Here is a 19,373-nt window from a genome sequence, read left to right on the forward strand (position 1 = left end):
AGATTAGTACAGAGTGGAGAGGGGTAAAACTGAGTCTAGATTAGTACAGAGTGGAGAGGGGTAAAACTGAGTCTAGATTAGTACAGAGTGGAGAGGGGTAAAATGGGGTCTAGATTAGTACAGAGTGGAGAGGGGTAAAACGGGGTCTAGATTAGTTTGGTTTTGATTTGTATTGCGTCAGGAATTTAGGCCTTCATTTGATGCCTATTGTTCGTGTTGGACGGCCAAGTTTAGCTCATGGCTCTGGTATTTCAGGGTAGAATCAGGAGAGCATGTTTAGGGCAGATTCTATCAAAGCAGCATATGTTTGTACCACTGTCTGCCTGTGTATATTTGTGCATGTGTCAGAAACCGTCTGTGGCCGTCTTGTCCTTGGTAATGTCAGGAGGGGTGTTTGTGTATATGTGTATGTTTGTGTGTGTGAGTCATCTGTGTCCTTCAGAGAGTGTGAGAGTGAGTGAGTGAGTGAGTGAGTGAGTGAGTGAGTGAGTGAGTGAGACTTATGGCCCTGTGAGACCCCAGTGTACAGTCCCATCTCATATTCTCCATGGAAGCCTTCAGTACTCACGCTGACCTCTGTTTTCATCCATTACGTCAGTTAGAGCTGCTATTGAGTAGTGACCTCCAACTGGGGGGGGGGGGGTCTACATCTGTAGTGTGTGTGTGTGCGCGCCCCTCAGTCTCTCTCTCTCTCTGGTTGGTGACGGTGGAGTGGGTGTTCTCTCCCTTTCAACAGTCGCTCCGCGCGGCCTCTCCAGCCTCCTTTGTCTTTTTATAGCCTCCTCCTGGGAGACATACACTCACACACACTGCAACCCCCCACAATGCAACACAAGCCAAAAACACCTCTCAGTTCCTTCGCCAGAGCCCCGCGCCTGGGCATTACTGCTGTTCCTCCTCCCCTCTCTTTCCACACACCTTCTTCTCATCCCTCCGCTCTCTCTCTCTCTCTCTCTCTCTCTCTCTCTGCTTCCTCTCCGTTCTCTCTCTCCGCTCAGCTTGAGTTGGACCCAGCGTGGTGTGTTTGGAGCATGTGCGTGTGGTAGTGTGTGAGTCATTGCATTACACCCCAAAGACCTCCACCCTGTTGGAAGTGTCTGTGACGGAATTCAAATAGTTACACCAACCAACCTTATGTGATCCCGTGAATCAGATTCTCTCCAAAATGTGAATCCTTCTTCTCATATTTCCCTCTCTGCATCATCATTTAGAGATTTTTAGATCAAAGTGATATTGAGGTCGAAAAATATGTCCGTTACTGTGAATGTTCACGACCACAGTGCTGTTGAATGAAGGTTGAAGTGTGGTTTTTATCTTGACTCAAATAAGTAGCCTTTAAAGTGGCTGTATCAAGGTCATACCTTAAGAGCCCCAGCTACAGGGCCAGTCTGCTGTGGTTTCCTTCACTTTGCTCTCCGGATTAGCTGCTTGAGCAGCTGTCCTGCGCCTCGCGTGTCTACCAGTTTAGATAGCTAATTGCCCCATTCGCTGCGTGATTGGCTGCCAAGCACGCCCGGCCACTCCCAGCCTGGCTAGACCCGTCCCTCCCACCCACCCAGCCTGCCCCTGGTGGCATCAGACACACAGGCGTGGCACGGCACCGACATGGTCGTTTGTCTTCCCACCACAGTGGCATATGGCGAGAGCTGGCACTGCACAGATGTCCACTAAGTGCTGATGAAGCCTGAGGAATGAATGGGAGGGCTGGCTGAGCTGGGAGGGTGGTGGGGCCCGGCTATGTACCTCTGGAGCAGAGCAGGCCCTCTGTACTGGGCTGGACTGGAGGAGAGAAGGAGAGGAAGGGATGGTAGTTTAGTCTAGGCAGTCAGACCCTTTTTATGTGGGTCCACACATTGCAAGAAGGGGAGTAGCAGGAAGGAGTTAGTGAGGAATCTGTGTGTGTGTGTGTGTGTGTGTACCCCAGAGTATTTGTTTCAGTTGCTATGCAAGTGAGCGTGTACTTGTGTGTTTATGCATGTGTGTGAGTGTGCAGCGCTGGTGTAGTCCAGGCCTGGTTGAGAGGGAGGGGGATTAGCGACGTAGGTAGAGGGAAAGCCTGTCAAGAATCATTCACAGCTTAAGTCCAAATAGCTTCAAAGTCAAGAATCCTCCGGGGGGAGCCAGGGAGGCTCTGAACCTGTCAATGGCAACTTACTCCTCGGATATCAACGCCAAAGACTGGGGTGTGCAGGGGAGGGCGAGGGGATGGCTTTCTGGGGTGCCAGGGCCCAGTCGGAGCACTTTGTAGTCCCTCTGATGAGGGATTTGCAGCTGCCCGATACCAGCCATGCCATCCTCGCTGACGATTGGCCACAGAAGCCACCCGCGTAGCTTATCTGATTTACAGCGGGCTTAGCGGTTGACGGTGGGAGTGTGTGTGTTGGATAGTAGTGTGGGAGGGAGGGAGGGAGAATGGGGTGAATAGGGACAGGGTCCGCCCCCCAACAGTCCACTCATCCCAATTAATTTAGTCTGCTGCTCCACATTACCTCCACATGACCTCTTCATTACTTCCACATGACTTCTTCATTCCCTCCACATTACCACTTCATTACCTATTATTTGCACCACATTACCTCTTCATTGCTCCACATTACCTCCACATTACATCTTCATTACTTCCACATGACCTCTTCCACGTGACCACTTCATTACCTCCACATTACCTCCACATTACCTTTTCATTACCTCTTCCACATTACCTCTTCGTTGCTCCACATTACCTTCACATTACCCCTTCACTGGGCCACATTACCTTCACATTACATCTTCATTACTTCCACATGACCTCTTCCACGTGACCACTTCATTACCTCCACGTGACCTTTTCATTACCCCACATTACCTCTTCCACATTACATCTTCGTTGCTCCACATTACCTTCACATTACCTCTTCACTGGGCCACATTACCTTTTCATTACCTCCAGATTACCTTTTCATTATCTCCACATTACATCGTCCTTACTCCACATTACCTTCACATTACCTCTTCACTTGGCCACATTACCTTCACATTACCTCTTCACTTGGCCACATTACCTTTTCATTACCTCCACATTAAGTCTTCATGACCAGTTGAAAGGAGCTGAGCTGAATTATTCTGAGATTGACTAATAGACTTGTAGTTGGATGCTTTCTTCTTGTGTTAATGATGTTTAAACTGAATGCAGCGCAATTATATACAATATAGACCACAGCTATAAACCAGACAACTTGATGCTTTGACAAATGCTGCAGCCTAGGCTACACCCAATCTGGTAAGTGACTATACCACAAACTGATAGGATGTGGGTACTGTGTTTCTGGAGAAGAAGAAAGTGCACACAGCAATCCCGTCTCTGTGAAATTTCCCAGCGCTAAGGTTTCATCAGCCCACTTCAAAGCCGTTTCTAATGAGTGGAAAAACAACACCGGCTCCTGCACGACATTAAAGACAGCCGCCATCTTTTTTTGTTGTTGTTATATTTCACAAGCTTTTCTCCCACAATGTTAGCAACTCGTTTTCACCTCCAGCACTCCAGCACAAATAAACAGTGAAGTATGGCACTTTTGTAGACAGTTATGAAATGCAGCACATTGTTAACAATGAAGTGCTGCTTTGACTCGGCTCCGAAAGCAGATTATTTCTGCTCTTACATGTAGGCCAGCATACTTTTTATGGGGGGGAGAAGTGAAAAAACAAACGCTGGGGACTTGCCAGACAAACTACAAAACCTCCATTTTGATATAATTACCGAATTGCAAGTTTTCCTTTGTTCTGCTGTAAAGGGAGTTTTTTTTCTGCTGTCAGTTATTGGTTGACGAGGAGGAGTGATTGTACTTTGGTTCCTTTTCCCTTTGATAACCCGTTCACCTCGTTGTTTAGAGTTCTTGGCCCCTTAGAAGCATATCGAATTTGGGTCGCCCTTCCCAGCCTCCGTAACAGATATGGAGAATCGATAGAGCATTACAGTGCTGTGACAGCACCACCGCCCCTCCACCGCCCCTCCACCCCCCTCCACTTCTCCACTTGGCTAAAAGGACCGCAGTGACAACGGCTTACTTCATGCCAATGAGATCACCGAAGACGAGCAGCGCAGGTCACATTATCTGTCTAGCGACGGCGGGCGGGTGGCCATTAACCCTGCGGTGACACCGGGGGCCGAGGAGGGTTGTTGTAGCAGGTTACCGTGGGTCAGAGAAGACCCCAATTAAATCCCCAATCCAATCTACAGGAGGACGACCTCGTCTCCCTCTACGGCTGTTTATCTATCTGACACTGGCCTTCTCTGTCTGTCTCTCTGGTTCCTCTGCCTCCCTGCCTGGCTTCCACTCAGCCCGCTAGAGTCAGATCTGATACAAAATTCCATTTAGGGGTAAAAATGTAAAATCCCCCCCGAGCTAGTTCCCAGGTGGCGGGTCGGTCAACAACACAGAGAAGGAAGAAGAAGAACGAAAGGAGAAAGAGAGAAGGGGAAAAAAGAGCCACGGTCGGAGTTTGTTCAGGTTCGAGACGGAGCACTGTGTCTGTTGGCAGCTTGTTGGGCCAACATTGTTTGACGTTCCACCCCTAGTGCGTTTGTGGGCCTTTGAGGGCTTTATGGCTTCATGTGACTCTCGCCGCCAATAGATTCCAGATGCCGACTGTGTGGGAACAAGAGAGAGTGGGTGATAGAGGGAGGGAGGGTGATAGAGGGAGGGAGGGTGATAGAGGTAGGGAGGGTGATAGAGGTAGGGAGGGTGATAGAGGGAGGGAGGGTGAGAGAGGGAGGGAGGGAGGGAGGGAGGGAGGGAGGGATGGAGAGAGGGAGGGATGGAGGGAGGGAGAGATGTAGAAAGCGTAGCCAGGTGTGACCCATCATGATGTGAGATGTCCTCTGTGGAGATGTCCATGCTTTCAGACTGTGTGTCTGTGTGTGTCGCGCTCTAACTTTTACGGAGACGACTTGAAGAATGGGAGGGAACAGATGATGGGACAGACTGACATACTGTAACCTGAGACAGGTAAGACGGACACACACACACATACACACTTAAGACAATTACACACCCACACTTACACACGTCACTTGGTACTGTAAGTGCTGTTGGTCTACCCCTGTGAGTAGCCTCCACAGCACGGCCACTGCCAAGGCACGGAGTTCATGGTTTCAGTCCCGTTGTTCAGCACATTTGCTCCTGGCACCGGCCGACTCCAACATGTGGCAACACTCTCAGTCTACAGCACCAGGTTGTGTCCTAAACAGCACCGTACATAGTGCACTACTTTTGACCAGAGCCCAACAGTTGTGCATTATGTACAGTAGGTAGTAGGGTGCCATTTTGGACTCACTCTCAGCCTCATAGCCCCAGTATCAGGCCCGGGACCCAACCTGATAGCTAGGTAGCTCCACAGTGGCCTACTTTAAGGGGAAAATTGTCAGCAGGCCCCAATCCCAATTGTGAAGTCCCAAACCACAAGCACAGATAAACGTCTGCAGCATTTCTGAATGTAATTACCTTCAATCCGGTGTCCCTTTCTCCAAATGGCAGGAAGGAAACAACAGAGAAGGTTAACAGAACAAGGTAGCGGAGCTAACCTGTAAAACAGACTACAATACATTCCAACTGTCTGGTGAATAGTGAAGTAGGTTTTTGCCTTACAGTATGTTCTTGAGGGGGAAAAAGGAGAGAGAGAGAGAGAGAGAGAGGTTGTGGGAAGAGAAGAGGTAGGGCCGAGTTCAGTCAATGTGCTTTTAATTTGAGGAAAGTTCAAATGTATGAGGGGGATAAATCAGATTTTGCTAAATTTGTTTTTGTTTAAGATTCTATGGTCTGTGGATGAGGAAAAATGGGTTGACCTGTGTGGAAAAATGGGTTGATCTGTGTGGAAAAATGGGTTGATCTGTGTGATGCTCAAGAGTTACTAGAAGGTTATGAGATGATGGTGTTTTGGTTCCAGCCGGGTAAGAGGATGTAAAACAGCGATACCATTTAATAATGCATTCATATCAGAACTCCATACCACCTGGGCAAAAACTGGTTGAATCAATGTTGTTTCCACTTCATTTAATTCATTGAGATGATGTTGAATCAGTGTGGAAAACTAAACTGATTGGATTTTTAAAACGTCATCAATGTAATGGAATTTTGGCTTTTTTTTCCCATCCAACTTTTAACCAAAATCGAATGATAAGGTAAATGTTTTGGTTGATTTCACATTGAATTCACATTAGTTGACAACTCAAACATATGTAAATCAAACTAGATGTAGTTTGGTGTTGGCTCCTACTTCACTGGGTCGAATCATATGGTAAATGTTTTGGTTGATTTCACATTGAATTCACGTTAGTTGACAACTCAAACACATGTAAATCAAAACTAGATGTAGTTTGGTGTTGGCTCCTACTTCACTGGGTCGTCATAAAGGTTCAATGCAGCCGTTTTTATCTCAATATGAAATCATTTCTGGGTAACAATTAAGTACCTTACTGTGATTGTTTCAATTAAAATAGTTTTGAAAAAACAAACAAAAATAGGTTCTTAGCAAAGAGCAAGTTCAAAGATTTGGAACTCTTTTTTTAATGAATCTATGAACTAATTCCCCAGACAGGCTGCAATGTCAGGCGGTCTATTCAAACAGCTCTTACACTAAAAGGACATTTTCACAATTTAACTGTATTATTCCAACCTCGTAGTGTGGAAATATATATAAAACACAGGAAAATATTGTTTTGGACTGCACTGGGCCTTTAATAATTGCTCACATTTTCAAATGTATATTTGGATGCTCCAATATCTTGCCACCATGTGGTGTAGTGGTCACCATATAATACTGTTTACCCGCTTTCCCTGTTTACCCGCTTCCCATACAGTTCAATCGGAAGTTTACATACATCTTAGCCAAATACATTTAAACTCAGTTTTTCACAATTCCTGACATTTAATCCTAGTAAAAATTTCCTGTCTTAGGTCAGTCAGGATCACCACTTTATTTTAAGAATGTGAAATGTCATAATAATAGTAGAGAGAATTATTTATTTCAGCTTTTATTTCTTTCATCACATTCCCAGTGGGTCAGAAGTTTACATATACTCAATTAGTATTTGGTAGCATTGCCTTTAAATTGCTTAACTTGGGTCAAACGTTTCGGGTAGCCTTCCACAAGCTTCCCACAATAAATTGGGTGAATTTTGGCCCATTCCTCCTGGCAGAGCAGGTGTAACTGAGTCAGGTTTGTAGGCCTCCTTGCTCGCACACGCTTTTTCAGTTTTGCCCACACATTTTCTATAGGATTGATGTCAGGGATTTGTGATGGCCACTCCAATACCTTGACTTTGTTGTCCTTAAGCCATTTTGCCACAACTTTGGAAGTATGCTTGGGGTCATCGTCCATTTGGAAGGCCCATTTGTGACCAAGCTTTAACTTCCTGACTGATGTATTGAGATGTTGCTTCAACATATCCACGTAATTTTCCATCCTCATGATGCCATCTATTTTGTGAAGTGCACCAGTCCCTCCTGCAGCAAAGCACCCCCACAACATGATGCTGCCACCCCCGTGCTTCACAGTTGGGATGACTTTTTGATAGTCATTATGGCCAAACAGTTCTATTTTTGTTTCATCAGACCAGAGGACATTTCTCCAAAAAGTATGATCTTTGTCCCCATGTGCAGTTGCAAACCGTAGTCTGGCTTTTTTATGTTTGGTTTTGGAGCAGTAGCTTCTTCCTTGCTGAGCGGCCTTTCGAGTTATGTCGATATAGGACTCGTTTTACTGTGGATATAGATACTTTTGTACCGGTTTCATCCAGCATCTTCACAAGGTTCTTTGCTGTTGTTCTGGGATTGATTTGTACTTTTTGCACCAAAGTACATTCATCTCTAGGAGGCAGAACACGTCTCCTTCCTGAGCGGTATAATGGCTGCGTGGTCCCATGGGGTTTATACTTGCGTACTATTGTTTGTACAGATGAACGTGGTACCTTCAGGCATTTGGAAATTGCTCCCAAGGATGAACCAGACTTGTGTAGGTCAACCATTTTCTTTCTGAGGTCTTGGCTGATATCTTTTGATTTTCCCATGATGTCAAGCAAAGAGGCACTGAGTGTGAAGGTAGGCCTTGAAAAACATCCACAGGTACACCTCCAATTATGTAAATTAGCAGTGAATTATAAGTGAAATAATCTGTTAGTAAACAATTGTTGGAAAAATGACTTGTCATGCACAAAGTAGATGTCATAACCGACTTGCCAAAACTATAGTTTGTTAACAAGAAGAGTGGTTGAAAAATGAGTTTTAATGACTCCAACCTAAGTGTACGTAAACTTCCGACTTCAACTGTACCCCCGTTTTTCAAACATAATCTATCTAGATTTCAGCTATCAGATCGGATTAAATGGATAGAAATAGAATGAATAGAACAGGAGGCCACAATCAGGGGGGGGGGGGGGGGTCGTTGATAACACATGATAGAACAGTAAACATTCTAAAACATAATGATGATGATAACACAGAGAACAGTAAACATTCTAAAACATAATGATGATGATAACACAGAGAACAGTAAACATTCTAAAACATAATGATGATGATAACACATAGAACAGTAAACATTCTAAAACATAATGATGATAACACAGAGAACAGTAAACATTCTAAAACATAATGATAACACAGAGAACAGTAAACATTCTAAAACATAATGATAATGATAACACATAGAACAGTAAACATTCTAAAACATAATGATGATGATAACACAGAGAACAGTAAACATTCTAAAACATAATGATGATGATAACACAGAGAACAGTAAACATTCTAAAACATAATGATGATGATAACACATAGAACAGTAAACATTCTAAAACATAATGATGATGATGATAACACAGAAAACAGTAAACATTCTAAAACATAATGATGATGATAACACATAGAACAGTAAACATTCTAAAACATAATGGTAATGATAACACAGAACAGTAAACATTCTAAAACATAAACATAATGACATAATGATAATTATAACACATAGAACAGTAAACATTCTAAAACATAATGATGATAATGATAACACATAGAACAGTAAACATTCTAAAACATAATGATGATGATAACACAGAGAACAGTAAACATTATGTTGACATTCTGGGCACGTCTTTGACAAGGTCCAATGGCACTGCAATGATCGATTGACCTATCGTCCCCTCCACTCTCTCCTGCAACCCCTCATCTGCAAAATAAACACGGGGCTGCCCCTGCTTGTGCCCGACTTAAAAGGGGTGAAGGCCCCCGTTGACCTGCTCAGAGAGGCCACTCTGCGGGGCTGCCGCCTGCTGCCGACCCACTCCCAGTCTTCCTGTTTAGATGATTGCAGCCGAGCGGGTGGCTCTCCAGTGTCACTGATAAGGAGCGCTGATCGCCAGGGCGGTGGCAAGGGAGGTCAACCCACAGAAGGGATAAAGAAAAACACAAGAGAAAAGCAAAAAAAATAATAATAATATCTCTCTATTCTCCTCCGTTGGAGAAAAAAATTACTTTTTACTCCCAAACTTCCCCACTGCCATCCACCATGGCACCTAGGCTATTACGCTGATAGACCGCGAACACCCCCCTTCCCGCCTCCACTCCTACCTCCCTCCCTCTGCTAGTCTGGCCGAGTGAGCGCTCTGCGGCAGATGGGGGCCAGAGTCTTAGCCACATCTCAAGCTAATTTACAAAGATCCCAAATTATTCCTTATCTGGCGGCTTTAAAGGTTCTAAGGTTGATTAACACAGAGCCCCCTGTCCTGTTTATCAGGGTTGGGCTGGGCAGCGCTGCAGAGAGCAGAGAAAAAAAGGAGGGTGGAGATAAGTGCCGACTATTAAACACTTCTACTTCGCCTAATATTTGTGCGGCAACCATCTGCTTAACTGATCTGCCTTCATTTTAATTAAACGGGATCCTCGTGTTGTTGGAGTCATTACGCGGCGGGCTGCGCTGAGGCGGCGGATGCCAGGAGAGGCGTTTGTGATGAGTTCAGCCGTTCCCTCTTGTCCCTGGGTTGCCTCTTGACAGCCAGGTTGAATTGTCTTCTAACCGCCACTCGGAGTTAACTCCTTCCTGACCAGACTCCTCTTTCACCTTTTGATGCACCTTGTGGCTAGCAGAAGCACCTGAATGTCTAAGACACATTTATCTAAAGGGACAGTAAAGGGATATCTGTGATCTGACGACACAACACATTTGTTTCAGCAGTGCTGCTGAGGACGGCGCTCCAAACCAGGCAACAAAAAACGATGTGTTGCAGGAGCAAAGTCTGTAACCCAGTGGGTGACCCTTGGTGCATACGGACAATTCTACGGACACTCTCCCCTCCGCCCCGGGGGCTATCCGACCGACGGACACAGTCCAGACTAAGGCAGTAATGGTTTGATTTGCCCAACGCTAGTTGGATCGATGCGGCTGTTTACTGTTTCTCCCTCTCTCATCCCTTTTGTCTTCTTTCTAATTTAGTGTTCCCAAACCATGGACAAGGGTCTGTGTGTGTATGCTGCGCTTGCAGCTTCGCCCTCCTCCCTGCTCTCCATCACTGTCCATTGATGTTTTTTCCTCTCTTCCCTTCCTTCTCTCTTCCTCCCTCTCTCTCCCTCCCTCTCTCCCCTCTCCCTCTGTTCAGCCTCAGAAAAGAGCCGCATGCCTCCACACTTTTGGACAAGACTGATGGCTCGTCAATAGCATTAGCCAGCAATGCAGGCCTCGCTGGTGTAGAACAGAATCGATATGGCCCCAGTAAAAAGTCTAATACGTTGACAAGCCCATCCTAGCCAGGGCTCATGTTACCAGAAATGAGTTTTTATAAAGAATCAGCCAGTCGCCGGCTTGTTCAGTCTCATCCACCTGGTTCCCAACACTTGACTAAGATTTATTACGTTTAAAGTATATTTATATATTTTATATATATGTTTTTTTTAAGGATGGACATTTCCTGGTCGACGGTTCACAGGAGGCGTTTTAGCCCTGATCTGATGAAGCTGGTAGCTTCAGGGACCGATAAAGCATTGGCACATAAAAGCTTTTCTGCTTCTCTTCATTCTGGTCATTTTCCCTCCAATTACAGAACACAATTAAAATCAATTAGTCCTCAATGAACGGTAATTGTTCCTCGCCAATGTAGGGCTGCCTCTGCCAAATGATTGGAACTGTGTGCGTGCGTGCGCGTGCGTGCGTGCGTGTGTGCGTGTGTGTGTGTGGTGGGGCAAGACCATGTTTGGCATGTTTGCCTGTTACGCGAATGCAGTAAGAAGCCAAGGTAAGTTGCTAGCTAGAATTAAACTTACCTTATAAAAAACAATCAAGCAATCATAATCACTAGTTAACTAGATATGGTTGATGATATTAGTAGTTTATCTAGTGTGTCCTGCGTTGCATATAATCGATGCAACGCTGGGGGATGATTTAACAAAAGCGCATTTGCCAAAAAAGGACAATCGTTGGACGACTGTACCTAACCATAAACACCAATGCCTTTCTTAAAATCAATACACAGAAGTATATATTTTTAAACCTGCATATTTAGCTAAAAGAAATCCAGGTTAGCAGGCAATATTAACCAGGTGAAATTGTGTCACTTCTCTTGCGTTTATTGCACGCAGAGTCAGGGTATATGCAACAGTTTGGGCAGCCTGGCTCGTTGCGAACTAATTTTCCAGAATTTTATGTAATTATGACATAACATTGAAGGTTGTGCAATGTAACAGCAATATTTAGACTTAGGGATGTCACCCATTAGATAAAATACCGAACGGTTCCGTATTTCACTGAAATAATAAACCTTTTGTTTTCAAAATGATAGTTTCCGGATTCGACCATAATATTGACCAAAGGCTCGTATTTCTGTGTGTTATTATGTTATAATTAAGTCTATGATTTGATAGAGCAGTCTGACTGAGCGGTGGTAGGCAGCAGCAGGCTCGTAAGCATTCATTCAAACATAACTTTTGTGCGTTTTGCCAGCAGCTCTTCGCTGTGCTTCAAGCATTGAGCTGTTTATGACTTCAAGCCTATCAACTCCCGAGATGGGAGTAACGCTGCATGGGTAACGCTACTTCAAGGGTGGCTGTTGTCGAAGTGTTCCAGGTTCAAGCCCGGGTAGGGGCGAGGAGAGGGACGGAAGCTATACTGTTACACTGGCAATACTAAAGTGCCTATAAGAACATCCAATAGTCAAAGGTATATGAAATACAAATGGTATAGAGGGAAATAGTCCTAAAAATACTAAATTAACTACAACATAAAACCTCTTACCTTGGATATTGAAGTGTCATGTTAAAAGGAACCACCAGATTTCATATGTTCTGCTGTTCTGCTTTTTTACATGGCACATATTGCACTTTTACTTTCTTCACCAACACTTTGTTTTTGCATTATTTAAATCAAATTGAACATGTTTCATTATTTATTTGAGGCTAAATGGATTTTTATTGATGTACTAATATTAATTTAAAAAATCAGCCGATTAATCGGTTTCGGCTTTTTTTGGTCCTCCAATAATCGGTATCGGTACCGGCGTTGAAAAATCATAATCGGTCGACCTCTAGAGCTAACTGTAAGCCCCTCCCACCAATTGAGCAAATGGACTACAAAAGTTCAGCCATTTTATCTTGTTTTTGTATATATCTATTAATTACAAATAAATACTGTATTTTTAATTGAAGTTGAAACAGTTTCAACAACCAGCCTTTTCACAGTGGTAGGTCTGCTAATAAAAGCGACTAATATGTTGTTTGAACACAGAGCAGAGATTACACCTCTTCTCTTCTCCTTTCCTGTGTCACTGACTGAGACTGCCTGGCTGCAGGCAGTAGTGGCTCCAGTGGCAGATGTTCCCCCCTGCTCGTGTCACTATTGATGAAGTGCTTCTTTAAAGAACTCTCTGGAATGGCCAGGGCCAGGCACTAATTATGACAGTCCTGCTGAACAGGCAGCTCCTGTCAGGTCCCTCTCTCCTCTCTCTCTCTCTCTCTCTCTCTCTCTCTCTCTCTCTCTCTCTCTCTCTTCTCTTTCTCTTTCTCTTTCTCTCTCTCTCTCTCTCGCCCTCCCGCCCTCTCCCCCAGACTCCAGTGGCCTTCCTGGGCTTCAGAGGACCAATTAAAGCTGCAATATGTAACTTTTTGGGCGACCTGACCAAATTCACATAGAAATGTTAGTTATAGATCTGTCATTCTCATTGAAAGCAAGTCCAAGAGGTGGTAGTTTCATTTTTGCGTCTTTTACTTTCGATTTTGCACACCAGCTTTAAACAGCTGAAAATACTATATTTTGGGCTATGGAAAATATATTTCACAGCGGTTTAGATGATACAATGATTCTCTACACTATCTTATTTTGTTACATAAACTGACATTAGGCAAACTATTCGTTTTTTTGCAGTACTTCAAGACAGGTTATTGTTTGTCAGCATGCACGCAGTATACGTACAAGCATTTAGCCAAGCAGAGAGAGAAACTCTCTTCATTGACAAGAGGCCTAAGTCTACTCAGTGGACTAGACCAACACCAGCGTAATTCCAAAACCTCACCCATCAGACAGGACAGACAGACTGCTCGTCCCTGACATCAAGTGTCCATCGGCTGCTGCGTCCGTCTGACTATTCTCCTCCTCTCCTACCTCTCCTACCTCTCAAAGGTCAGCGGAGGGGCTGTGTTTTTGTCAGGACCAATTGATGGCGGCGCCCTGTCAGGAACACTACACGGTAGGTTATGTAGCAGGTGGACCAGCCGCAGACTGCCAGGCAGCTCTGTAGCTCCCAGGGTCTCCAGTGAGGGGCCGTCACTGATGGGGCTGCGGGGGCCATGGGCCCTCATGCTGTGGGAAATATATTTTACTGCCCCCCCTCCCTGGGTAATCAATACCACCAGCACTATTATTCTGCCACGGGGCCACGGCGTATCGACAGCGGCTGGATGAGCAGTCGGCGTGTGACAATGAGGAATGTTGTTTAATTCAAGGTCATTAAGCCTCCTCGCCTCCCGACGGTTGCTTCTTCACTTTCAAAAGGGCCAGCATTATGTTCCTGTTTCTTACCAAAGAAAACATCCCCGGTGCCATTCGTATCAATTTGTAATATGACCGCCGCCGGAGATAATGATGTAAGCGGGTGATGGCTGTTATCCAGAGACTGACGGACCCTCATGTTGACTGTTATAGTATGTTTCTCATGACTAAAATGGTTTAGTTTTTGTCCGATTAGATCCATGGTGTCCAGTTCATGTCTGTCATGTTTGAAGCCTTCCTGATTTCATGTTCTCTGCTGCTAAACTTGACAAATATTTTGAAGGTCATTTGGTGTTTACCGTTAATGCAGTCCCCGCAAAAGCAGGAACATTGCCTTTAAATTTCAATCGCGCTATAGTGCTGAACTTTGGCGATACAGATTGAATCGAGCCCTTTGGGTTTAGTGTTGATTTGAAAAGAGGAATTCAGAGCTGCAAATTCAGGGAAGAACGTTTTTTAAAACTGACCATGTCCTGTGCATATTTCACTGTCTAGGGATCGCAGGAGGCTGCTGAGGGGAAAACGGCTCATAACAATGGTCGGAGCGGCGCACGGCTGGAAACCATGTGTTTGATATAAACTAAACTTTTTCAGGACCCTGTCTTTCAAAGATAATTCGTAAAAATCCAAATAACTTCACAGATCTTCACTGTAAAGGGTTTAAACACTGTTTTCCATGCTTGATCAATGAACCATAAACAATTAATGAACATGCACCTGTGGAACGGTCGTTAACTGCTTACCATCTGTAAGCTGTTAGTGTCTTAAGGTCACAGTTATGAAAACTTAGGACACTAAAGAGGCCTTTCTACTGACTCTGAAAAACACCAAAAGAAAGATGCCCAGGGTCCCTGCTCATCTGCATGAATGTGCATTAGGCATGCTGCAAGGAGGCATGAGGATGCAGATGTGGCTAGGGCAAGCAATGTCCGTACTGTGAGATGCTTAAGACAGCACTGCAGGGAGACAGGACGGACAGATGATCGTCCTCGCAGTGGCAGACCATGTGTAACAACACCTGCACAGGATCGGTACATCCAAACATCACACCTGCGGGACAGGTACAGGATGGCAACAACTGCCCGAGTTACACCAGGAATGCACAATCCCTCCATCAGTGCTCAGACTGTCCGCAATAGGCTGAGAGGCAGGTCCTCACCAGACATCACCGCCAACAGACAGCAAGCAATGCAAGTGTAGAAGCACGGTGGCTAGGAAAAACTCCCTAGAAAGACCAGAGCATCTCACAGCAAGAACTGGCAAATCTGGTGCAGTCCATGAGGAGGAGATTCAGTGCAGTACTGAATGCAGGTGGCCACACCAGATACTGTTACTTTTGATTTTGACCCTCCCCCTTTGTTCAGGGACACAATTTTCGATTTATGTTAGTCACATGTTTGTGGAACTTGTTCAGTTTGTCTCGGTTGTTGAATCTTATGTTCATACAAATATTTACACATGTTAGGTTTGATGAAAATAAACGCAGTTGACAGTAAGAGGACGTTTCTCCTTTACTAAGCACTAGTCAACCTCAGGGCCAGAATAGACCAGCCTGAAGGACTTTGACTGGAATAATAGTAGTTTGTTGGAAATGTAAGTGGCCTTTGTTATGCTTGTTTATTTTGCCGACAGTGTGATTTGTGCGTAATTTCCAACTGATTGTAGAATCGTCATTAAAGCACGTTTTGGTAAAGTGCAACCTTTGTCTGCCTGCCTTTCAGAAAGAAGTGTCATTGGGTGCATTCGAGCAGATCACTTTTGTCAAGTCGGTGACTAGCGTTGGTCACCACCTTTCAAAGTTTATTGCATTATGGGGTGAACAATTGTCTGGCTTGCATGAACTTTACATGAACTTTACATAAATAATGTGATCAACGCTCATGACGTTTTGACTGCAAATTTCTGCAGTTGCTCTTCGCCAACTTCTCCTTCCAGCCATCACCTGCGTAGTGGCCATTGTCAACCAATCATTAGGGTGCTTTTCAGACAAGACCGTGATTCATGTATACAGTAGATATATACAAATGAATATGATATTTGAGGCTCTCTCTCTCTCTCTCAATTGATTGTACAATGTGTACACAAGGTTTCACTTTGAGTGTGTGACATGGGGGTTGGAGACATGTTTATTTCAACTTTGTAAAGAAAAGCTTTTATAAACAATGGTAACTGGCATGTTGATCTGAGCCTTGCTGTTGGAAAATCCCTTTAGTGTCCGACTTTCGGCTGTTGCAGATGAACCAGACTTCATTTGTCTACAGTCGGTTGCTTTAGCCTTACCACTCAAACGAGCCCAATGTCTCACTAGCACTACAACTCCTGTATTTACAAGGAAGCAAACAGAACGAAACAGGAAAGACCTACCTGGGGTGTATTCATTAGTAGGTTGATATTTGACCCTTTGCAACTTTCTCACTCATCATTATTCATGATTCATTCAGGATAATCAGTAATCATGGTAGCATTCACATGAATGTAGAAGTGTTTCGAAAACATTCTTGTTTGTAATAAAAGTGACTCCAAAATGACACACTACATGATTTACCATTTGTTTCTATTGGGCACAAATGAATCTGAAACAACCAAAATGAATGGCAAATGCATCCAACAAGTTAGTAGAGTCACAAGCTTGATGTAGTCATTGGTTGCTATGAACATGGGACCAAAAACAAAACTATGAATCTTTAGTGTTGTTAATGTTGACCCAAACCTTTTTGATATGTTTTGTTTGTTAAACATCTCTTTATCTGAACAATAGTATTATTATAAAATAATATCATTTCCAAATGTTTTGGAACATACAATATAGCTTAGTGTTTGAATTATTTATTTTATACAGTCGTCATTGCTCATCTTTATCAAGGGTGTCAATTTCAGACCCAACTGTATAATATTATTGTTGACAAGCACATTGCCCTTTTAAAGCACATTTATCTCCATTCCACTAATATGATAACACCAGCAAATCCTAGGGCTGTTGTCAGTCCAGGACTAGGCCTAATAAGTGTCTGGGAAACTGGCCCCGAGTGCTCACACTGGTACATCTTTAAATGACTTCATTAATCTAATCGTCCACTAATTGGTCAAGATAGCCTTTCCCCCAATGATTTTTATCACAGCTTAATTAAAACAGGCCAGCAAAACTGCTGAAATTGTGTCTTGTCTGACCAGCTTGATTGACAGACTGTCCCTGTGCCTGTCGGTGTTAAATTCCAGCCACTCATAAGATGTCCTCCCTTTACCCCTAGAAAAACAACACACACACAAACACACACACACACACAGACACACACACACACACACACACACACACACACACACACACACACACACACACACACACACACACACCACACACACACACACACACACACACACACACACACACACACACACACACACACACACACACACACACACACACACACACACACACACACACACACACAATAATCCCTTTCAAAGACAAGCAACGTGGCGTCAGATTGCCAGTGACTGATAAATCTTTAATATAAAAATTGTACAAGAATTCTGATACAAATTACAAGAGGTATTTGGACAAAATATGAATAAAATTCCATTTACATCCCAAAACCCATATGCATTTTATGCAAAAACCATAGACCGTTATGATACAGAAAAATACAAGGAAAGCAACAAAACAAAATCAATTAAGAAAGAGGACCTTGTTTTCTCCTCCAGTCTGCTAATGGGAAAAACCTGTTTAGGAGACATACAGTATTCATGAAGCTGCCAGTGTCACCATTATGAAACCAAGAGTGATGCAAGCTTCCCCTGTTGTAGATGCTGCAGTTTGCGGTGTGACTCTGTAGCAATGCTGCTCTGCCAGGCAGTGAAAATAAGAGTTGATTGAGATGCAGGCCTCTAGTTGCAGGGCGGAAACACAGCCGTTTAGCACAAAGAGAACCAGACAGCTACACAAAAACATCACTGTGGAAAAGAAAATGTACACAGTCTTTTTGAGATTATTTATATATAAAAAAGTAAGATTGGCATGTTGGTAAATAGTTTGGGGTGACTTGCTATAATGTTAAGGATTGTGAGATGTTCTTTTGCCAAATGGGTAAAAAGCACATTTTCTGCATGTTTTTTATTTGTTCCAGGATCATTTACTGTAGAATTGCTGTTACCAAGTTCTGAGGGTAATGTTGGACCACAGCGTATCATCTGTAAAACCACCAATCTGCCCATGTGTCTTTTCAGCCTTGCCACATGTATTTTTCAAGATGGATGACGTTAACCAGACAGCTCGCAAACATCCCCCTCCACTTACACTGGGTTAACGTCCTACCCTGCTCTCCACAGACTTAAACAAAGTGGATAGAGGTATACGATCCATAACGGATCACTAGACAACCCCACCTGCTCCATTGTCATCTCTCTCCTTCCCTCTCTCCATCGCTCTCTCTCTCTCTTTCAGTGATGGTGTGTTGTGTGGAAACTGACATTTGGCAGTCAAGAGTCCCCTAATGAAATATTAAACTCCACTCAAGCTGGCCAGTGAGGGTTTTAAGAGGCCTTCTCCTCCTGGGGACCGAGCCAGGACAGTAATGGTCCCATCGGCCTGACAACTGGGCTCTGTCCTGGACCCTAGTGGGCTAAAGATGGTAAGAAAGAGGGAGGGAGGGAGATTAGGGGTCAGGCCCTCTCAAAGGAGAGAGGAGAAAATGTACTGTAATGTCTCCCGTGAAGGAGGAGAGGGAGAAGAGTGGAAAGGTCAGGGGGCTCCATCACTTTCCAGCCAGACAGTCAAGAAGGCTGGCACGGCTTTCTTGCTCTCTCTGCTTCTCTCCATGTCTCCTGCCTTGTTAAGTGACTGCCGCAGGTCCCTGCCAGACCGCTTTCGTTCTCAGACCAGTCCCTCTGCTCTCCTTTCTCTCTCCCTATCCTCTAGTCTGGCTATTCTGTTCTGGACAGTCTGTTCTGTGTCAGGGCAGTTTTCTCAGCTCATTTGCAAGCTCTCTCTAGGAGCCGTGGCGTGCTGGCATGGCCATCGAGTAAGAGACAAAGGGGCTAGAGATGAGGAGTCAGTGTAAGGGAATTTAATCTCTCTCTGGCACACTAACACACACACTAACATACACACTAACACAAACACTAACACAAACACTAACATACACACTAACACACACACACTAACACACACTAACATACACACACACACACACACACACACACACATACACACACTAACACACACACACTAACACACACACACTAACACACACACACTAACATACACACTAACACACACACTAACATACACACACTAACATACACACTAACACACACACTAACATACACACACACACACACACACACACACTAACACACACACTAGCACACACACT

The sequence above is a fragment of the Oncorhynchus clarkii genome, chromosome 19, assembly GCF_045791955.1.
Source record: "Oncorhynchus clarkii lewisi isolate Uvic-CL-2024 chromosome 19, UVic_Ocla_1.0, whole genome shotgun sequence".
Taxonomy (NCBI): Eukaryota; Metazoa; Chordata; class Actinopteri; order Salmoniformes; family Salmonidae; genus Oncorhynchus; species Oncorhynchus clarkii.